This window comes from Schistocerca gregaria, chromosome X, assembly GCF_023897955.1.
Source record: "Schistocerca gregaria isolate iqSchGreg1 chromosome X, iqSchGreg1.2, whole genome shotgun sequence".
Classification (NCBI taxonomy): Eukaryota; Metazoa; Arthropoda; class Insecta; order Orthoptera; family Acrididae; genus Schistocerca; species Schistocerca gregaria.
In genome coordinates this window covers 567,411,740-567,435,372 of record NC_064931.1, presented here as the reverse complement: position 1 = coordinate 567,435,372, position 23,633 = coordinate 567,411,740, and positions in this window count along the sequence as shown.

The following is a 23,633-nucleotide window of genomic DNA, read 5'->3' as shown; positions in this document are numbered from 1 at the left end:
CTACTCGGCATTCATGCAATCTATAAGGAAGACCTCAAAGGCACAATAGCCGAGTTCGTATATGGCCAGAACATTGTTCTCCCTGGCGAACTCGTGAGCATATCTGCTTCTCTCCCTCAGTCTGACTTACCTTCCTTCGTGCACCGCGTCAGATGCCACATTATCAACCTCCACATCACTCCGCCCGCCAGCCATTCCCGCCGTAAGGTTCACGTCCCGAAATCTCTGGACAACTGCGAGTACGTCATGCTCCGAGATTACACTATCCGTGCTCCCCTCCAACCTCCATATACCGAGTTCTCCAACGCTCAGCCAACACCTATGACATCCAGATGAAAGATTCAGCTGTCACAGTCTCTATCAACAGACTTAAGCATGCTCATGTCAAGCCTTCTTCTACCCCCCCCCCCCTTCAGACCACGACCACGCCACTCGCTGTTGTGGCTCACGACACTCCGACCACTCCCTCCAGGTTGGAATTACACACTCAATCGAATGACTTCCAGCTCCAATCGTCGAGCCCTCCTCCGACCTCGCCCCCTACTCTGGTGTCACGCACTCCGTCGAGTGACCCCATGCTCCCCACGTCGAGCTTACCTAAGATCATGCCATTGCCAACAGGCCCTTCAATGGTCCCTTCGACCTCTCCTCCGTCGCCTGCCTCACCCTGTCGAGGTTTCGCATGCCCCTCCCCTCCATCTTGAACATGTCCTCGCTTGAGGTGTTTGTGCCTGTTCCCCCAGACATAATCCATGACATCTCTATAATACTACGCGATGATACAGTGTCTGTCATGTGTTTCCCTTCATCCGGTGCTCATGACACAACCTCCGCCATTCCCTGCCACCTGGTGAAATGTGTTCCCCTCTCGCCTGACGTTAACCTGGACATGCTTTGTGTGTTCGCCACGCCCACTGGAGACATTGTCGTCGTCACTCCGTTCCACTCGCAAACCGCTGGCCTACCTGTCGCCGCACAACCAGCACATCCAGTACAACATCAGTGCACTTCAACAATTTCCAGGTTCGGTGGCCAAACCTTTCTTCACGTCATTTACCCACGCAGATCCCTGACGATGCTGTCGAGCTCACCGTGGTCCGGCTCCTGCGGACGACCCCTGCCGATGCCTTGGTCACACACTCCCCCCCCCCCCTACCAGGCCTCTCAAGAGTACTACGTACTGCGGGAGGGGGGGGGGGGGGGGGGAGAGGGGCTATGTGGCGCTGATGAGGTCGACACCAGCATCGTCTTTGGATGCTGAACTAAGATTATCTTTGCTCTCTTCAGCCATAGGCAGCTTTTTGTAAGCCTTGCTTGTGTAAAGAGGTGAATAAATGAACTACTGTTAAAAAGGTGTTGTTTGGTGTAACTGACCCAAACATCCTGAGAGGTCAGTTCATGCACAGATTTTGCACTGGCAACAGATATGCAATTATGGATGGCTACAGAGGCGGCATGGCTCAATATTTCTGCAGGGGACTTCCAGTGACTTGTTGAGTCCATGCCACATTGAGTTTTTGCACTACATTGAGTAAAAGAAGGTGCAACACAATATTAGAAGGTATCCCATAAATTTTGTCACCTCAGTGTGTATCACTAAGGACATTATTTATTAAGCTGGAACAGCTTTTTAGAATTCTGTTTGAAATTTGATCAACCCCACAAGAGCTTACTTTTTAATTATTTTTTATACTTGTATTAATTCCAGTGAAGGATGGTGGTGCTACTTCTAGTTGCTTATAGTTTTGTGGAATGACATCTTCAATACATACGCTTGCCTTTTCAATTGCATTATTTAATGTGATATTTGCTGCTACATCTAGAAAATTATTATTGAAAGTACTTGCAACTTGTGAATTATTATTCACAAAATTGTCATTTAGTTTAATTTTTATTGAATCTTGTACACTGATTGGCTGCCCTGTTTCCCATTCATCAATGTCCCATATCGTTTTAATCTTATTATCTGCATTATTTATTTCTGCCAGGACATTAATACTTCTTGAAAGTTTAATGTCTTTCCTTAAAATACTACACCATTTTTGTAGTAAGCAAGTAATGTTGGTTCTTGATTTAGTCTGGCTTTTACATAAATTTCCTTCTTCCTCTTACATGAGATTTTAATTCACATAAATTATCCAGCACTTACTTTTTTATCTTCTGGATAATTTTTTAGGAAAGCAACAACCAAATATTGACACAAATTTACTATGGAATAAATTGAATTTGACATTAGTGCCTTTTTGTGCATATATCTCATCCCATACCATCCCTTTTAACTTACTCTTAGAACATTTTATCCTGTTGTCATTAATAAGTCTCACTCCTCTGTATGAACATGCCTCAGAGGTTTAAGATGCCATACTGTTTATTTTGATTAATTGTGCTTCACAATCTGATAGTCCATTAGCAACTGGGTACACATTGTTTCAGCCTGGGCAATGTCTATACAAATGTTATCAATCAGTGTCATATTACCTTGCTGCACACAAATTGGAAAACTGACTATAGCAATTAGATTGAAACAACCAAATAGCAAATCTAGTTAATTTTTTCTGTCTGTATCTTTTAATAAATCTACAATGAAATCCCCACAAACTACTAACTGTTTCTTCTTCTCTGACAGGTAGCTCAATAATGCATCTAGATTTCTCAGAAATAGCTCATAGTTTCCTACATGGAATCTGTAGATTGTTACAATTGTCAGAGAAGTAGTCTTCAGTAACAAACCACAAGCAACTGTTTCTAAGTTCTGGCAAATATATAAAACTATTTGTTTCAATATTTTTTATTGTGTCCGACTTTTACATATTTTGCAAATCTTCCTTTTTATATGTTAATTCTACACAAAACTGATGCAAGTCTATAATTCCTGGTATTTAATCCTGTCCCCTGGTCTATAATTATTGTCTCTGGCACCCCAAACTGCAATATGCAGTGTGACCACGCTTGAGCGATCATGACCACCTGTTAGTCTGGCATCAATACCGTCTTCATGCAGCAATAAAAATGGTCTATTATGGTCAACACAAAAGAATTACCTGCTGGTGTTTCACTGAATGGGCCTAACACATTCACCTCAATGAAACTGGATTGCTCCACTGTTTCTAGCAGACTCTGTGATAGTACCTGTTTCTTACTCAAATCTGTCCACTGTGCCCAATCCACACAATTTCTGACACATTGGTTGACATCACCATTGCTTTCCTTCCACCAGTACTTCTCACCACTCTCTGATTCAGTGAGCGTCCCCCATAGCCTGATAAAATGCGATCACACATTTCACATATTACTTCTAGCTTCAACTTGGCCAGCACCACAATTCATAGTCCTACTTTTGTTTCTCTAGATGATAATCTGTCATGCATGCTAAAAGCTGCTGTTGCTTGCCGTACTGCTTACAGTCTTTATCAGCACTCTGTGTTGCTTGCCATTCCACAAGGCCCTGGACTAGTGCCTACACTACAGTTATTTTTCTGCTTAGCCTGTCTGCATTTCCATGCTTCTTCCCTGGCTTGTGGATTACTTCATACTCAGATTTACTGAGTTTTATGTCCACTTCGTCTATGTAATGGGTAGGTCCTCCAAACATAGTAACCACTTCAGAGCAGCATGGTCCATCCCTACAATGAACTTCCTTCTAGACAGGTAAAACTGGAAGTACCTCACTCCGTATACCAAGCTAAGCATCTTTCTCTCCACTGTTTTCAACTGTCTTGAGGCGAAGCCAACAGGGTATTCTTGACCATTGACCTCCTGCCCCAAAACACACCCAAGAGCATGATTTAATGCTTCACATAAAATCAACTTCTTTTGAAAGTCTGAGAACACCAGCACTGGAGTGAATGTCAACACATCTTTCAATTTGACACATGTTCCTCGTCATTCCTCTGGCCATACAAACTTAAATCCCTTCTACAACAGCTGTTTAAGTGGTCCAGCAATATCCATAGACCACTTCACAAACTTCTTATAATAATTCACGAGACCATGTAAAGATTTCAACTCCTTGGTTGTTCATGATACCAGAAACTCTTGCACCACTTATATTAACATCAGATCTGTTCTCACATTATCCTTACTAATTATATGGCCCACGTAGTTAGCCTCCTCCAGACCAAAATGACATGCTGTGCTGAGTGACGAGCAGGCTACTTGTAATCTCTAGAATCTCTCGGACATTGCATTTACTCTTACATATGTCTTGAAAAGACAGTTATATACTCAAGATATATGACACATTGATGAGGTTTCAGTTCTTTCAGCATTCCACCTAGCAACTGATGGAATGCTGACAGTGCATTTTTCAATCCAAAGGGCATCCTTATATATTGACAGTCTCCACAAGATGCTGAAAACACCAATTTTGGTCTATCTTCCAAAGCAGCTTCTAAATGATGGTATCCACTCTTCAAGTCCATTGTTGAGAAATATTGCCTTTGCCCTAGGTTATCTATCATATCCATGATGTTTGGAATTTGGTAGGAATCTGCAGTAGTTTTACTATTCAAATGGTAGTAATTGCAACAAAACCAATACTTCTTTGACCCATGCCTAGACTATTGGGCAAAATCGCAATTCCTGCCCTCCCTCCCCCCAGGGGCTATTACTCTCTTCTATAATTCCATCAGCCAATTGTTGATTTATAAATTCCTCCATAACTGGTTGCAGTGATCATGGTATTTGCATGGCCTCCAACACTCTGGTGCTTTGTTCCCTGTCAGAATCCTGTGTTGTGTAGTTGGTGTAGCAGGCAATGGCACTTGTGGAAAAAAACAAATCCTGAAATTCTATCAGTGGGTCCACCATCTGTGTTCTTTCTGTCCCCTTTAAATGCTTCAATTTCTTGCAAAATGCAGTCACAGCAGCATCCTGTGTCCCATTAAAGCCAACAACCCCTGTGTGGCAATCTTCCTCATCCAAAATCTCTAGTGTAGCAATAATGTTCCCTTCTTCAGCACCAAAGTTATAGACATTGATGGGTACTAATTTGCCTCTGTCCTTCTCTTGCATGTGTACAAGACTACATGTTACCAAACAACATGTACGGATTCAGGGGAAATTGGCCACCCTCCGTAGACAGATGGAAGCTGTGTTGACCATGGCCGACTGGCTCCAGGCTGTTGCCCTGGGCCGCGGCAACATTGGGACACCCAAAGCAAGCACTTTGGCGCCTCTGGAAACTGTAGCATTGCCTGGGATCTCTGATGCCACTGCACCCTCGGATTCGGATGTCCCTGCCGGTCATCACTTGGCTGACGGTGACAAGCAAACCGCAGTGTGGTCTCGAATCCATGGGCAGAAGGGGAAAGTTGATGCTGCCCACAGCATCACTTACACTTACACTTCCGTAACAGGTTTGAGGTGCTGCCCACTGCTGAAAGTACTTCTGAGCCAGCAAGGGTGGCCTCGCCTGTTTCAGAAATGGCTGGTCTTCCTGAAAGGTCTGGACAAGCCTAGACGGTGGAATTACTTGTCATTGGGCGCTCCAATGTTAGGCAGATGATGAACCCCTTATGGATATAGCAGCTAAGGATCGGAAGAAAGCCAATGTGCACTCTGTTTGCATAGCAGGAGTAGTCATCCAAGATGTGGAAAGGGCCCTTCCAGATGCCATGAAGGGTACAGGGTGCAGCCAACTGCTGGTGGTGGCTCATGTCAGCACTAATGACATGTGTCGCTATGGATTGGAAGAGATTCTCTCTGCTCTCCAGCGGCTATCTGAGTTGGTGAAGACTGCCAGTCTTGCTAGCAAGATGAGGGCAGAGCTCACAATTTGCAGCATCATCGACAGGACCGATTGCAGAACTTTGGTACAGAGCCAAGTGTAGGGTCTGAATCAGAGGTGCAGGCGGTTCTGCAACCATGTAGGCTGCAGATTCCTCGACTTGCGCCATAGGGTAGTGGGGTTCTGAGTTCCGCTAAATAGGTCAGGTGTCCACTACACACAGGAGGCGGCTACACGGGTACCAGGGGCTGTGTGGCATGGACTGGGCGGTTTTTTACGTTAGACAGTCTCGAGAAATATCAAAAAGGGCTCCAGTCTCAAAGGGTACAGGGCAAAGAAACGACGAGAATCGACCAAGCAACAGTCAGTATTGTAGTTGTAAATTGTCGTAGCTGTGTTGGAAAGGTACCAGAGCTTCAAGCACTGATACAAAGCACTGAAGCTGAAGCTGAAATCTTTATAGGAACAGAAAGCTGGCTAAAGCCAGAGATAAATTTTGCTGAAATTTTTACAGAAGCGCAAACCATGTTCAGGAATGATACAATAAATAAAGTAAGTGGTGGTGTGTTTGTGTCTGTTGGTAGTAGTTTATCTTGTAGTGAAATTGAAATATATAGTTCCTGCGAATTACTATGGGTAGAGATTATAATACTCAACAACTGTACCAAAATAATAATTGGCTCCTTCTATCGACCCCCCCAACTCAGATTATATAACAGCTGAAAACTCCAAAGAAAACTTGAATCTCATTACAAATAAGTACCCCAGTCATACAGTTACAATTGGTGCAGGCCTCAATCTACCCTCGATTTGATGGCGAAAATACATGTTCACAGCCGGTGGTAGACAGAAAACATCTTCCAAAGTTGTACTAAATGCTTTCTCTGAGAATTACTGTGAACAATTAGTTAATGAGCCCACACGAACTGTAAATGGTTGCGAAAACACACTTGACCTCTTAGCCACAAATAATTCTGATCTAATAGAGAGCGTCATGATGGATACAGGGATTAGTGAACACAAGGTCATGTAGCAAGGCTCAAACCATATAAACCAAAACCACTAAAAATAAACGCAAAACATATCTATTTAAAACAGCAGATAAAAATTCGCTTGATGCTTTCCTAAGAGAGATTCTCCATTCCTTCCAAGCTAATTATGTAAGTGTAGACCAGATATGGCTCAAATTCAAAGATATGGTACCGACAGCAGTAGATAGATTCATACCGCATAAGTTAATAAGAGCTTGGGCTGATCCACCATGGTACACAAAACATGTGAGAACACTGTTGCAGAAGCAATAAAAAAAAGCATGCCATATTCAGAAGAACGCAAAATCTCCAAGACTGGCTAAGTTTCACGGAAGCTCAAAATTTAATGCGGACGTCAATATGAGATGCTTTTAATAGTTTCAACAATGAAATATTGTCTCAAATTATGGTAAAAAACCCAAAGAGATTCTGGTCATTTGTAAAGTACACAAGTGGCAAAAAACAGTCAATACTGTCACTGCGCAATAGCGATGGAAATGTTGCCAATGATGGTGCCACTAAAGCGGAGTTACTAAATACAGTTTTCCGTAATTCCTTCATAAAAGAAAATGAAGTAAATATTCCAGAATTTGAAACCAGAACTGCTGTTAGCATGAGTGACGTAAATATAGATATGTTAGGTGTTGCGAAACAACTCAAGTCATCTAAGAAAGGCAAGTCTTCCAATCCAGATGGCATACCAATCAGGCTCCTTTCAGAGTATGCAGACACAATAGCACCTTTCTTAGCAATCATATACAACTGCTCACTTGACAAAAGGTCTGTTCCTAAAGACTGGAAAGTAGCACAGGTCACACCAATATTCAAGAAAGGAAACAGGAGTATTTCCAGAATCAGATTTTCACTCTGTAGCGGAGTGTGCGCTGATATGAAACTTCCTGACAGATTAAAACTGTGTGCCCGACCGAGACTCGAACTCGGGACCTTTACCTTTCGCGGGCAAGTGCTCTACCATCTGAGCTACCGAAGCACGACTCACGCGTGGTACTCACAGCTTTACTTCTGCCAGTATCTCGTCTCCTACCTTCCAAACTTTACAGAAGCTCTCCTGTGAAACTTGCAGAACTATCACTCCTGAAAGAAAGGATACTGCGGAGACATGACTTAGCCACAGCCTGGGGGATGTTTCCAGAATGAGATTTTCACTCTGTAACGGAGTGTGCGCTGATTAAGACTGGGTGCCCGACCGAGACTCGAACTCGCGACCTTTGCCTTTCGCGGGCAAGTGCTCTACCATCTTTTTTTTTTTATCTCATTTTGGTCGCTTTTGTTCGTTGCATCTCCTCGGGGCGGACGTCGTAAGACATCCATTTATGTTCGTTGTTGATCGACTGACTCATTTTTTTTATTACAGAGGGCACGTAACCCTCTGACCGAACACGCTGAGCTACCGTGCCGGCTGTAGTCCCCCATCTGAGCTACCGAAGCACGACTCACGCCCGGTACTCACAGATTTCATATCAACGCACACTCCGCTACAGAGTGAAAATCTCATTCTAGAAACATCCCCCAGGCTGTGGCTAAGACATGTCTCCGCAGCATCCTTTCTTTCGGGAGTGCTAGTTCTGCAAGTTTCGCAGAAGAGCTTCTGTAAAGTTTGGAAGGGAGGAGACTGAGGTAGATACTGGCAGAAGTAGAGCTGTGACTAACGGGCGTGAGTCGTGCTTCGGCAGCTCAGATGGTAGAGCACTTGCCCGCGAAAGGCAAAGGTCCCGAGGCCGAGTCTCGGTCGGGCACACAGTTTTAATCTGCCAGGAAGTTTCGAAACAGGAGTAACCCATTGAATAACAGACCCATATCACTCACCTCAATCTGCAGTAGGATTCTGGAGCACATGGCTTCAGAAAATATCGTTTTTGTGCAATACAGCTAGCCCTTTATTCCCATAAAACTAATGAGGTCTGTCGATATTTCGAGATCCGAAATGTGAAATAATTTGGGTGAAGGTCACGGTTAAAGCAGACCCAGACATGGTAACTGGATGTCTCTATAGGCCCCCTGGCTCAGCAGCTGTTGTGGCTGACGTTTATAGCGGGTGGTAGGGACAAAGAATCCAGTGAAATTTTTTAAAGTGCTTTATCTGAAAACTACCTTGAGCAGCTAAACAGAGAACCGACTCGTGGCGATAACATATTAGACCTTCTGGTGACAAACAGACCCGAACTATTTGAAACAGTTAACGCAGAACAGGGAATCAGCGATCATAAAGCGGTTACTGCATCGATGATTTCGGCCGTAAATAGAAATATTAAAAAAGGTAGGAAGATTTTTCTGTTTAGCAAAAGTGACAAAAAGCAGATTACAGAGTACCTGACGGCTCAACACAAAAGTGTAGTCTCAAGTACGGATAGTGTTGAGGATCAGTGGACAAAGCTCAAAACCATCGTACAATCTGCGTTAGATGAGTATGTGCCAAGCAAAATCGTAAGAGATGGAAAAGAGCCACCGTGGTACAACAACCGAGTTAGAAAACTGCTGCGGAAGCAAAGGGAACTTCACAGCAAACATAAACATAGCCAAAGCCTTGCAGACAAACAAAAATTACGCGAAGCGAAATGTAGTGTGAGGAGGGCTATGCGAGAGGCGTTCAATGAATTCGAAAGTAAAGTTCTATATACTGACTTGGCAGAAAACCGTAGGAAATTTTGGTCTTATGTCAACGCGGTAGGTGTATCAAAACGAAATGTCCAGACACTCTGTGACCAAAATGGTACTGAAACAGAGGATGACAGACTAAAGGCCGAAATACTAAATGTCTTCTTCCAAAGCTGTTTCACAGAGAAAAAATGCACTGTAGTTCCTTCTCTAGATTGTCGCACAGATAACAAAATCGTAGATATCGAAATAGACGACAGAGGGATAGAGAAACAATTAAAATCGCTCAAAAGAGGAAAGCCCGCTGGACCTGATGGGATACCAGTTCGATTTTACACAGAGTACGCGAAGGAACTTGCCCCCCTTCTTGCAGCGGTGTACCGTAGGTCTCTAGAAGAGCGTAGCGTTCCAAAGGATTGGAAAAGGGCACAGGTCATCCCCGTTTTCAAGAAGGGATATCGAACATATGTGCAGAACTATAGACCTATATCTCTAACGTCGATCAGTTGTAGAATTTTGGAACACGTATTATGTTCGAGTATAATGACTTTTCTGGAGACTAGAAATCTACTCTGTAGGAATCAGCATGGGTTTCGAGAAAGACGGTCGTGTGAAACCCAGCTCGCGCTATTCGTCCACGAGACTCAGAGGGCCATAGACACGGGTTTACAGGTAGATGCTGTGTTTCTTGACTTCCGCAAGGGGTTCAGTACAGTTCCCCACAGTCGTTTAATGAACAAAATTGGAGCATATGGACTATCAGACTAATTGTGTGATTTGATTGAAGAGCTCCTAGATAACAGAACGCAGCATGTCATTCTCAATGGAGAGAAGTCTTCCGAAGTAAGAGTGATTTAAGGTGTGCCGCAGGGGAGTGTCATAGGACCGTTGCTATTCACAATATACATAAATGACCTTGTGGATGACATCGGTTGTTCACTGAGGCTTTTTGCAGATGATGCTGTGGTGTATCGAGAGGTTGTAACAATGGAAAATTGTACTGAAATGCAGGAGGATCTGCAGCGAATTGACGCATGGTGCTGGGAATGGCAATTGAATCTCAATGTAGACAAGTGTAATGTGCTGCGAATACATAGAAAGATAGATCCCTTATCATTTAGCTACAAAGTAGCAGGTCAGCAACTGGAAGCAGTTAATTCCATAAATTATCTGGGAGTACGCATTAGGAGTGATTTAAAATGGAATGATCATATAAAGTTGATCGTTGGTAAAGCAGATGCCAGACTAAGGAAATGCAATCCGAAAACAAAGGAAGAAGGTTACAGTACGCTTGTTCGCCCACTGCTTGAATACTGCTCAGCAGTGTGGGATTCGTACCAGATACGGTTGATAGAAGAGATAGAGAAGATCCAACGGAGAGCAGTGCGCTTCGTTACAGGATCATTTAGTAATCGCGAAAGCGTTACGAAGATGATAGATAAACTCCAGTGGAAGACTCTGAAGGAGAGACGCTCAGTAGCTCGGTACGGGCTTTTGTTAAAGTTTCGAGAACATAACTTCACCGAAGAGTCAAGCAGTATATTGCTCCCTCCTACGAATATGTCGCGAAGAGACCATGAGGATAAAATCAGAGAGCTTGGGGCCCACACAGAAGCATACCGACAATCCTTCTTTCCACGAACAATACGAGATTGGACTATAAGGGAGAACCGATAGAGGTACTCAAGGTACCCTCCGCCACACACCGTCAGGTGGCTTGCGGAGTATGGATGTAGATGTAGATGTAGACAAGGGATCTCAGGTCGATTTCATATTCTTAGATTTCCAGAAGGCTTTTGATACTGTTCCTCACAAGTGACTATTAATCAAGTTGCGTGCATATGGAGTATTGTCTCAGTTGTGTGACCAGATTCATGATTTCCTATCAGAGAGGTCACAGTTCGTAGTGATAGATGGTAAATCATGGAGTAGAACAGAAGTGATATCTGGCATTCCGCAAAGTAGTGTCATAGGCCCTCTGCTGTTCCTGATTTATATAAATGATCTAGGTGATAATATGAGCAGCCCCCTTAGATTGTTTGCAGATGATGCTGTAATTTACCGTCTAGTAAAATCATCAGATGATCAATTCAAACTACAAAATGATCTAGAGAGAATTTCTGCACGGTGCGAAAAGTGGCAATCAGCACTAAACAAAGAAAAATGCGAGGCGATCCACATGGGTACTAAAAGAAATCCGATAAATTTTGGGTATACGATAAACTGCACAAACCTAAGGATTGTCAAATCGACTAAATACCTAGGAATTACAATTACAAGCAACTTAAATTGGAAAGCTACGTAGATAATTCTGTGGGGAAGGCAAAACAAAGACTGCACTTTGTTGGCAGAATGCTTAGAAGATGTGACAAAGCCACTAAAGAGACAGCCTACATTACACTTGTCTGTCCTCTGCTGGAATATTGCTGCACAGTATGGGATCCTTACCAGGTAAGATTGGTTGAGGACATCGAAAAAGTGCAAAGAAGGGCAGTTCGTTTCATGTTATCGCGCAATAGGGGTGAGAGTGTCACTGATATGATATGCGAGTTGGGGTGGCAGTCACTGAAACAAAGGTGGTTTTCTTTGTTGCGAGATCTATTTATGAAATTTATATCACCAATTTTCTCTTCTGAATGCAAAAATATTTTGTTGACACCCACCTACATAGGGAGAAATGATCATCATAATAAAATAAGGGAAATCAAAGCTCGAATGGAAAGATTTAGGTGTTCATTTTTCCTATGCACCATTCGAAAGTGGAGTGGTAGAGAAGTAGTATGAAAATGGTTCGATGAATCCTCTGCCAGGCACTTAAGTGTGACTTGCAGAGTAACCATGTAGATGTATATGTAGATGTGAACAACATGCTGTATCCAATATTTCACTAACCTTCAATGGTTCTATTACACGTAACATATCAACTCATAACACAAGCCCTAAATTCACCTGTAGCATCTTTCCAGTGCCTTCTGACACACAGTCATGTAAATCATGCCTTCATCTCATTGCTTGCAGTTGATTGTTTCGTACACGAGAAATTCTTCGTGGCAGATCAACATTGAGAACAGTTTCCCCAGCCAGAACATTTTCCCACTAAGTTCCACTATATGTCATCAAAGGTCAATTATAGCATGATGTTGATGTAGAAAGTATAGCCCCAAGATCATGCTATAGCCCTGACTGACATGAGACAGCACTTCCACACATTGTCTAAACCTGGTTACTTGGAAAGAAAAGTTCACTAATACTCACTCTAATGTTCGTATATCGCTATCCTCCACCACAGCAAATTCTAACATGGTGGATTCACCTTTTACACACTAACTGTCTTGAGGCCACTGACATGTGTGTCCCTGTGTCCAACAAAATTTTATATTTTCTGCCATCTATCACACCCATTGTGGCACATTCAACCTCTGCATTTGTTCTTACTGAATGTATTTTTCCAGGAACTTCTGTCAGAGTTCTGGGATTCCCTCTTAAGTTTAATGGACCATTTCTTCCCCCTGGACCATGTCTACCGCCACTCTTGTATCACTATCAATGACCTACACCCCCCGTACTACCATTCCCATTAAAATGTTGGCTGTCTCTGTTACCTCCATCACTCCTTCTTTGCTCATAGCACTGCCTTTTTATATGTCCTGTGTCTCCACAATTAAAACATTATACATCCAATTTCAATTCAATTTATTGCTTGTAACATGTAATTTTAAATGCGTGTGTGTTTCCAACTAAGTATAAAGCTTTTAAAATTATATTTTTTCATTGTAACTCATAATAAATTCAAATTATAAGGGCATTTTTGGTTAATCCACTGCTTGAATCGCTTTTCAAAAGTATCCTCTGTCAATATCTTAACTTCATTTGGTAGCAAGTTATTAAAAACAGCTCCTTTGACATAGCGGCTTTTTGCTGTTAAAGCTAGTCTTCTGTTACCCATATGAGAATCTTTTCTATGCCTTGTTTCACAGTTGTGAATATTCATGTTTCTTTTTGTAATCTTAGTGTCTTCTTTCACTGCTATTATAGTTTCTAGTATATCCATGCCATAAACTTTGAGAATATTGTGTCTAATGAATAGGGGTTTGCAAGAAGTTCCTGGTTTTACTTTTGCTGTAATCCTCAAGGCTCACTTCTGCAGTATGAAACTCATATCAGTCTGGCATGTCCCACCCTACAGTATCTTTCCATAAGACAAGAAAGCATATGCTAACCCATAATATACAGTCCTTAGGGTTTCAGAATTGAGATATGGTGATAATCTTCTTAATACATATAGAATGGGAGTTATATTTTATTTACAGACATAATCAGCTTGCTGCTTCCATGAAAGTTGATTATCTATGCATAAACCCAAGAAGTTACTATCTGTACAGGTTTCTGGTAGATTTTCATCAATCACAGTATTTTGTCTGTTTGGACCACTTGGTTTAAAATGAATAATATTAGTTTCTTTATGTTTACTTTTAGATTCTCTCTTTCAAAGTGAACTCTTGCTTGTTCAAAAAAAGTTATGTATATCTTCATCTAGGCTGGGCTCATTGTCTGCATAGCAGACACTAGATGTATCATCTGCATACATAATGATCAATTGCTTATGATCAAGGGACCTTGGGAAATTATTTATATACTGGGTAGCATATGAATAAGAGTGGACCTAAAATAGAGCCCTGAAGAACACCAAAATTTATATTTCCTATACTTGACCTTCTCCTCTCCAGTATTTCTCCCTTAGAGTACATAATCTTCATGCACTGTTGTCTACCCTTTAAATATGTTTCTAGCAATTGCATGAGTTTTCCAGTGACACCACTCTTCGCAATTGTTGATAAGAGCATGTCACAATGTACTCTATCAAGAGCTCTTGAGAGGTCCAGGAATACTCCTGCTGCTTGGGATTTTTCATTTATTTTTTCAAGTACATTATGCACAAATTGTACTGCTGCTGACATGGTACTTCGACCTCTTCTGAAACCTTGCTGGAAATCACTCTATATGTCAGCATTGTTGTATTGTTCCAAGATTTTTTTAAATATTGTTTTCTCTATCAGTCTGCTGAAAGTTGAGATTAGGCCAATGGGTCTATAGTTCTGTACATGCTTTATTTCCCCCTGTTTGTGTATTGATTTCACTACAGACAGTTTCAACTTGTCAGGGAATATACTATCTTCAAGAACACAGTTTATTAGATGAACTAGTGGTTTCATTAGTTCGTCTTTATATTTCTTCAATAGATATGGAGAAATTTCATCTAATCCTATTGATTTTTTTGTTTCTGGGGTTATCAGTATGCTGCAGAATGTAATATGTTCTTACTGTGGGTAGTGTACTGCAATTCTGTTTCTTACAGGACTCAAATGAGTGCTGTATAACCTGGTTCATAGATATATCATTTTAAACAGTATCTATGCAGCAATTATTAAAAATATTGCCGAATAGAAGAGGACCAGAGATATCTTTGTTATTCACAGACAAATGTACATTATTAATTTTAGTTTCTGTTTCATTGTTTCTGAAACAGCAAATCTTTGAAACATTATCTGAAACAAATAGCTGTTGGATGATTCTTTCTGATTGTAGTCTCCTGACTTCTTTGTAGTACTTGTATTTGTACTGCTTGTGGAGCTCTTTATGTAACTCTGAGTTAGTCTGTGTAAGTTATATGTGTTTTCCATATTTCCTTTCAGATCGTTTGTTTTAAAATCTAATGGTACAGGTTTTGATTTTAAAGGTTGATTTTTCTGGATACTCACTTTTCTAATGGCATGGTTCTATTTAAGTGTTCAGTCATAATTTCTGTGAACATGTTCCATTTAATGTTGACCCCAATGGTTGTCACAACTGAGTCCCATGATTCCTGGCTTAAACTATGTCTTAGTGTAGCAATGTTGTTTGCAGATAATATACATTTGTTCTTGTACATTTTTCTTGGTTTGAATTTGGTATTACATTTTAGCACTAGTGTTTGGCCTAAATGATCTGACAGGTGACTATTTATTACATAAGTTGAGATGATGTGGTCATAATTTGTGATAACATGATCCATTGAGCTACTATGTGTGTTAGCTATTCTGGTGGGTACTAGTCCAAGAAGATCATTAGCCCCATAAGACAGGATAAAATCTGTAAAATGTTTGCTTTCCTGAACATCATGTAAAGTGCTGATGTTCAGATCTCCCATTATGACAAGATTTACACTTCTACAGCCTGACATTAATTTACTTAAAACTCCATCAAGTGATTTCAGAAAAGCATCAGTGTTTCCACAGGGGGATCTATATACACCTATGACATAGAAAGGAAGAGTGCAAAATGTGATTTTAAGAATTTCATCAATACGGAAATTGTTCCCCCATAGCACTTTTTCTGTGGTGGTTAAGAACTTACATTTTCTTGATTATGTGGCAACACCACCACCTTTATTGTGTGCTCTGCAGTAGAACTTAGCCAGGTTGTAGCCTTCTAATTTGCAATATTGAATGTTGTTCACTATTTTTTGATGTTCTGTAACTATTACTACATGTGAAGATAGTCCTGTGATAAATGATTTAAGAGCATCTATTTTGTTTCCTAAACCCTGTACATTATAATGAAAAAATTTCTTCATATTAACAGTGCTAACCTAATCCCTTTGTGGAGGTCTTTACGTGACCCTGTTTACATCTTGGTGGAAAACCTTTCAGAAAGGCATTAAGTGTGTCTTGCTTGGCCTCCTGCAGCACCACTTCGTTCACCTCCTAATTCTGTGACAATTCACAGGTGTGAACATTCAAAAACCCCTAATCCCTAATCCCAGTGATGAATTCAGGGGTTGCCCGGTGGAGAAAGATATGCCCCCCCCCCCCCCCCCCAGAAATTGGAACGTCCCCTGCAAGAAATTCATATCTATAGTTGTGGTGAAACATAATAATTATCACCTGGTCTGTTAACTTGTACCGTTGTGGCAAAATTTAAACTACATTTAAACTACACCAGCTGCTGTTGCTAACAAAGTTTGGAGTCAACTATGTAGAAGTTGTGATGACATGCAGTTTTTAAAAGCAAAATGAATGTGTAACACAATAGGTGGCAGCTGGGTCCCTATAGTTTGGTTTTGTTGCTTATCGGTTTGGTTTGGAACACTTAGCGTCAATTGTTCTGTTTTCATTATTATTATTATTATTATTTCTCTTCTCAGACGTTATGTCTGGTCAAAAATGGAAAGTGACGTGAACTTTGATCAAGCGTGACTTCCTTTTAACTGTATGGTATATGTTACATTGCAGTTAGGAACTTTCGGGTAATTGAACATGTATCAATAATTACAGATTTAGGTAGTTGTATATATACGTTTGGATGTAGCTGTATTGCGTTGATGTACTGGTGGATATTGTGTGGTATGACTCCTGTAGTTGATAGTATAATTGTTACAATGTCAGCTTTATCCTGATACCACATGTCTTTGACTTCTTCAGCCAGTTGGATGTATTTTTCCATTTTTTTCTCCTGTTTTCTTCTGTATATTTGTTGTATTGGGTATGGATATTTCGATTAGTTGTGTTAATTTCATCTTTTTATTGGTGAGTATGATGTCAGGTTTGTTATGTGTTGTTGTTTTATCTGTTATAATGGTTCTGTTCCAGTATAATTTGTATTAATCATTCTCCAGTACATTTTGTGTTGCATACTTGTATGTGGGAATGTGTTGTTTTATTAGTTTATGTTGTATGGCAAGTTGTTGATGTATTATTTTTGCTACATTGTCATGTCTTCTGGGGTATTCTGTATTTGCTAGTATTGTACACCTGCTTGTGATGTGATCTACTGTTTCTATTTGTTGTTTGCAAAGTCTGCATTTATCTATTGTGGTATTGGGATCTTTAATAATATGCTTGCTGTAATATCTGGTGTTTATTGTTTGATCCTGTATTGCAATCATGAATCCTTCTGTCTCACTGTATATATTGCCTTTTCTTAGCCATGTGTTGGATGCGTCTTGATCGATGTGTGGCTGTGTTAGATGATACAGGTGCTTGCCATGTAGTGTTTTCTTTTTCCAATTTACTTTCTTTGTATCTGTTGATGTTATGTGATCTAAAGGGTTGTAGAAGTGGTTATGAAATTGCAGTGGTGTAGCCAATGTATTTATATGAGTGACTGCTTTGTGTATTTTGCTAGTTTCTGCTCATTCTAGAAAAAAATTTCTTAAATTGTCTACCTGTCCATAATGTAGGTTTTTTATGTCGATAAATCCCCTTGCTCCTTCCTTTCTTTTTAATGTGAATCTTTCTGTTGCTGAATGTATGTGATGTATTCTATATTTGCGGCATTGTCATCATGTAAGTGTATTGAGTGCTTCTATGTCTGTGTTACTCCATGTCAATACTGCAAATGAGTAGGTCAATGTTGGTATAGCATAAGGATTTATAGCTTTTATCTTGTTTCTTGCTGTCAGTTCTGTTTTCAGTATTTTTGTTAGTCTTTGTCAATATTTTTCTTTTAGTTCTTCTTTAATATTTGTATTATCTATTTCTATTTTTTGTCTGTATCCTAGATGTTTATAGGCATCTGTTTTATCCATTGCTTCTATGCAGTCGCTGTGGTTATCCAATATGTAATCTTCTTGTTTAGCGTGTTTTCCCTTGACTATGCTATTTTTATTACAGTTGTCTGTTCCAAAAGCCATATTTATATCATTGCTGAATAGTTCTGTTATCTTTAGTAATTGTTTGAGTTGTTGATTTGTTGCTGCCAGTAGTTTTAGATCATCCATGTAAAGCAAATATATGATTTTGTTTTGGTATGTTCCAGTAATATTGTATCCATAATTTGTATTATTTAGCATGTTGGATAGTGGGTTCAGAGCAAGGCAGAACCAGAAAGGACTTAATGAGTCTCCTTGGTATATTCCACGCTTAATCTGTATTGGCTGTGATGTGAAATTATTTGAATTTGTTTGGATATAAAGTGTGGTTTTCCAATTTTTCATTAGTATGTTTAGGAACTGTATCAATTTACGATCTACTTTGTCTATTCCCAATATTTGTAGTAACCATGAGTGGGGTACACTATCAAAAGCTTTTTGGTAATCAATGAATGCTTAGTGTAGCGAACTTTGTTTAGTTTTAGCTTGATATGTCACCTTTGCATCTATTATCAGTTGCTCTTTATTTCCTCATGCTCCTTTGCAACAGCCTTTTTGTTCTTCATTTATAATTTTGTTCTGTGTTGTATGTGTCATTAATTTCTGTGTAATGACTGAAGTTAATATTTTGTATATTGTTGGTAGGCATGTTATGGGGTGATATTTTGCTGGGTTTTCTGTGTCTGCTTGATCTTTAGGTTTCAGATAAGTTATTCCATGTGTAAGTGTATCAGGGAATGTGTATGGGTCTGCAATGAAACTGTTAAATAATTTAGTTAGATGTGAATGTGTTGAGGTGAACTTCTTTAGCCAGAAATTTGCTATTTTATCTTTTCCTGGGGCTTTCCAATTGTGCATAGAATTAATTGGTCGGGTGACTTCATGTTGCAAAATTATCACATCGGTCATTTATGGTATCATCTTGTATGTGTCTGTTTCTGCTTCTATCTACCGTGCATGCCTGTTATGTTGTACCGGGTTTGACCATATGTTGCTCCAGAAGTATTCCATGTCTGTTATGTTTGGTGGATTGTCTATTTTAATGTGTGTGTTATCTATTGTGTGATAAAATTTGTTTTGGTTTGTGTTGAATGTTTGGTTTTGTTTCCTTCAATTTTCACTTTTTTTGTATCTTCTAAGTCATTTGGCCAATGCTTGTAATTTCTGCTTCTTTTCATCTAATTGCTCTATCGCTTCTTGTTGTGAGATTTTACCTAACCTTTTTCATTTTTTGTCTGATATTTCATTTCTTATAAATTGTGTTAGCTGTCCAATGTCTTTTCTCAGTTTTTCTATTCTCATCTTTAGCCTGTGTTGCCATGCTGGTTTTGTGGGTTTCTTCTTTGTGTTGGTTTGCTCTGATCTCTGCCTAGTGTGTATATTTAGTGTAGTGAGTGCTCCTATATAAACCAATAGTTGTAACTCTTCCATAGTTGTATTTTCATTTATTTTGTTGTGTATGATTGTGTTGATAGTTGTTATTGTTGTTTCGGCTTGTGGGTTATTTGGTGGTCTATGCAAGAATGGTCTAATGTCTGTATTTGTGTCTTTGTATTCTATATATGTCAGCTGAAATTTTTCTTCTATATCTATTTGTGCTTGTTCTGGTGGCTGTCTTAAGATTTTGTTTTCCTCTGATTGTTTAATTGATGCATGTTGTTCTTTGTTTGTTTGCTCTGGGATGTTTGAGTCCATTACTGTATTTTCTTCTTCTTCTGATTGCACATTATTTTGTTCCAGTATTTGTTGTACTTGTTTTTTGATGTTTTCTAGTTCTGACTGGGGTATCCTGTTATTTTGGATTATTACACGGATCTGATCAGCTAGTCGTTGTTCTGTTAAAAATTTTAATTCTTGATATCTGGTAGTAAATGTTGTGTATACTTGTGATCTGTATCCAGTTGTGTTGGTTCCTAAATTTGTTGCTTGGTAATAATAGAACATGAGGTGTCGGTTAACTTCATCTGACCATCTCATCCACTGTTGTTGTTTTCCTTCTAGGGTGGTTGCAGGAAGCATATCCTGCAAAACGCCTCTATTTGGATTTAAATAATTTTCTGTGTGGCTAGCAGTGTCATTACCATTCTGGACAGGCATAGGGTTCAAGCGCCGTCCCCGACCATGACAGCGCTTGTCCGAGGCTTCATTAGTTCTGTCCTGAACCAACTAATCACACTAAAAGGTGGTTAGCCCTATTAGCGGTTTGTTCTTTTCGTCGACTTTTATGACTGGCAGAACATACCGAAGGCCTATTCTTTTCCCGGGCCTCCACAGGGTTTATTATTATTATTATTATTATTATTATTATTATTATTATTATTATTGACAACACCAACAAATGAGCAGTTGCTGTATAATAAGTGTGCATTAAAGTTAAGCATTGCAAGGTGTTTTGGTAACGCTGATTGTGGAATAAGTCAGCCTTTCCTCACCACACCTCCAATTGGCCTAAAGTGTAAGCTAATCCCTTAGGTACGCAGCCCACCCTTGCTGTGAACTTTATTCTTATCCACCACTCGTATCTATACTTTATTTGTCCTTAGAATAAACCTGATGTCGCAAAAGACGTCCCTGGGTATTGCTATGGAACTGGAAGTAGTATCTGACATTATAAAACATTGTTTTAATTTTTTTTATTGCATTACTGGGAATATTTCCAAGATTTAATAGCCATATAGATTTTTCCTAGTTGATGAGTCCAAAGCTCAAACCAAATATTTGTGTACACTTGACAATGATTTTCGCAGTGTTGATGGGGATACACAATTTTTGCCTAGAGAAGCGGTACATTCCACCATGAGTGGGACATTTGGCAATGCTGCTCTACGAGTATAATCTATGCTTTTATTGTTGTATAAAAACTCAATGCACTGTTGATATTGTTGTAAGGTTGTAACAGTCAGTTGACAGGTTACTATGGAAATGTGATGTGATTATGTAGTGTACTACATGCAGTCTTCATCAGTTTATAACTTAAAAAGAAGTGTTACTGCTGAAATACAATGTCGAAACAACAAACTTTAATTTCTTTCTTTTCTAATAAAAGGCAGTGTATTGAGAAAGACAAAGGCGAGTGTGAGGCTACTGAAAGAAGTTATAGTGATTGTGACAAGGAATTGCATAGGTCTACCAAGTCTTCAGTTTCCCTTCCACAGTTTTCAAACAATAAATGTGCTATTTCTGGCCCATCCGTAAATTGCAGTTCTAAACAAAGTATTGAACGCAAGATTAAGTATCAGCAAAAATGGGAGTGTAAGTACAATTGGTTGTACTTTGATCACAAGTGGGGTGGGGCTTTCTGCAAATTGTGTGAAATGCATTTAAAAAATGATATCGAAGCTCTACAGAAGACATTCCTATACCTTTCACTAAATTTAGAAAAGCTACTGGAAGCACAGGAAAACTAGAAAAGCACGCCAACTCAGAAAAACATGCAAGAGCCGTTGCACTTGAAAATTGTAGATTACAGGGATTAAACACTTCAATTCATACACAGATATTTAAACAAAATGTAAATGAAAAAGCTTTAAACCGCCAAGCATTGTCATCATTAATTCGAAGTCTGTATTTCCTTAGTGTCAGCCCCTGGTAGCTGAGTGGTCAGCACGACAGAATGTCAATCCTAAGGGCCGTGTTCAATTCCCCGCTGGGTCAGAGATTTTCTCCGCTGAGGGACTGGGTGTTATGTTGTCCTTATCATCATCATTTCATCCGCATCAATGTGCAAGTCGCCGACGTGGTGTCAAATTGAAAGACTTGCATCCGGTGAATGGTATACCCGACAGGAGGCCCTAATCACTCGACATTTATTTTATTTTTTTCCTTAGTAAGGAGGAAATACCCCACACAACAAAATATGAAACTCTAATTCATAAGGTAGTACTGAAAAGTGACATTAATCTTGAAAAGTGGTTAAAATTTCAGAGTAAAAGGTCCACATATCTTAGTAAGTATACTGCGTCAGAATTGTTGACTTGTTTGGGAGAGTCTTTAGACTTTCAAGATGAAACACTTCTCCATGACAAATATTTTTCATTAATGGCAGATGAATCTACAAATGTTTCCAACCAAAGTGAACTGTCTTTAGTAGTTCAATATGTTGCACCACCTCCATCGTTTGAAGTGAATAAAAGTTTTTTATGTCTCGTTGAGCTGAAAAGCACTTCAACTGAATCCATATTTACAGCAACTGATACTGAACTAAATAAAAGAAAACTTTCTTACGACAGATTATTATCTTGTTCTTTCGACGGTGCTGCTAATTTTACTGGTTCTATATCAGGAGTCCGCCCTCAGTTGTCAGGGAGGAAGGGCCATAAACTGCCATACATTCACTGTAGAGTACATGTTTTGTCAATTGCTGCCACCAACTCTAGGAATAAACACCCCAATTTAAAATCACATTACATGTTGTTAAAGACATTTACAAACTTTTTCATGGTTCTTCCAAACGAGAAAATGTTTTGCATGAAATTCAGTGTGCTTTAGAGCAACCTGTTTTAAAAATACCTGAAGCTGTTGACATCCGATGGTTAAGTACCTATCGCACAGTTCATGCTATTTTCCGAACCTACAAGTCCATTATAATGGCATGTGAACATATACACAAGGACGGTGTGGATTTAACAAGTTTAGCTGGAGGAATCTTGAACTCCAATTTCATTGTTGGTTTAGTGATTTTAGACGATACATTAAATGCAGTCTCAAATTTCTGTAAAGTTTTGCAGAGACAAGCACTTAAAATTTCACAAATCCCTCTACTTGTTTCTGGAAGTCTGGAACATTTAAGACACATCAATTGTCTTTGTGACTGCAATGGATATAGTGCAGAAAATGAAACTGTTAATAAAATTAAAAAACTGCAAGAGGACGCAACAGAAGTTAAAGGTGTGCTATTCACAAACGTAGAGAAGCATATTCAAGCTATGAAAAGCGCAAGGAAATTTGTAAAAATATGATTGATGAATTTGAGCAACGGTTTGATGAGAAGGCAATAAAAATGATAGAACTAAGTGCATATTTTGAAAGTTTTAAAAATTTTTTAGTGTTTAGTGATAATGATTGTAAAGAACTGTGCTTGATTTTGGGACTTACAAACATCAACACTGTTATTGCAGACTTGCATTCGTTTAGGTATGTTGTTAGTAATAAATTAGATGAGACGTCTTCTGATGTTGCTTCTTTCATTCTGAGAGTCGACATCAGCTACGAAGCACTACAGACACTCGCTGAATGTGTATTGTGCATTCCATTTTGACTTGCAGAGTGGAAAGGTCATTTAGTACAATGAACAGGGTGATGACAAAATTAAGGAATAAGATGGGTCAGGAAATGCTCCAAGCTTGTGTGAAGATTTCAACTGAAGGGGACGAGGAGCCAACAGAAAGTTTTATTGATGACATCATCAAGAGATATGCTGTAAAAAAAGCCTTGACATATTAGTTTGATGTAAATGTGAGTCTTTTTTGCATGCAATAAAATTATTTTATTATTTAATATAATTAACTTAGGCTTAGCCTAACAGATTAGTACTTAACCTACATATTATTTAATTATATATTAGCTATTCATGAAAAATTTTAAAAATTAATAGCACTGCTACATCTTTAGAATGCTATCGCTTAAATTT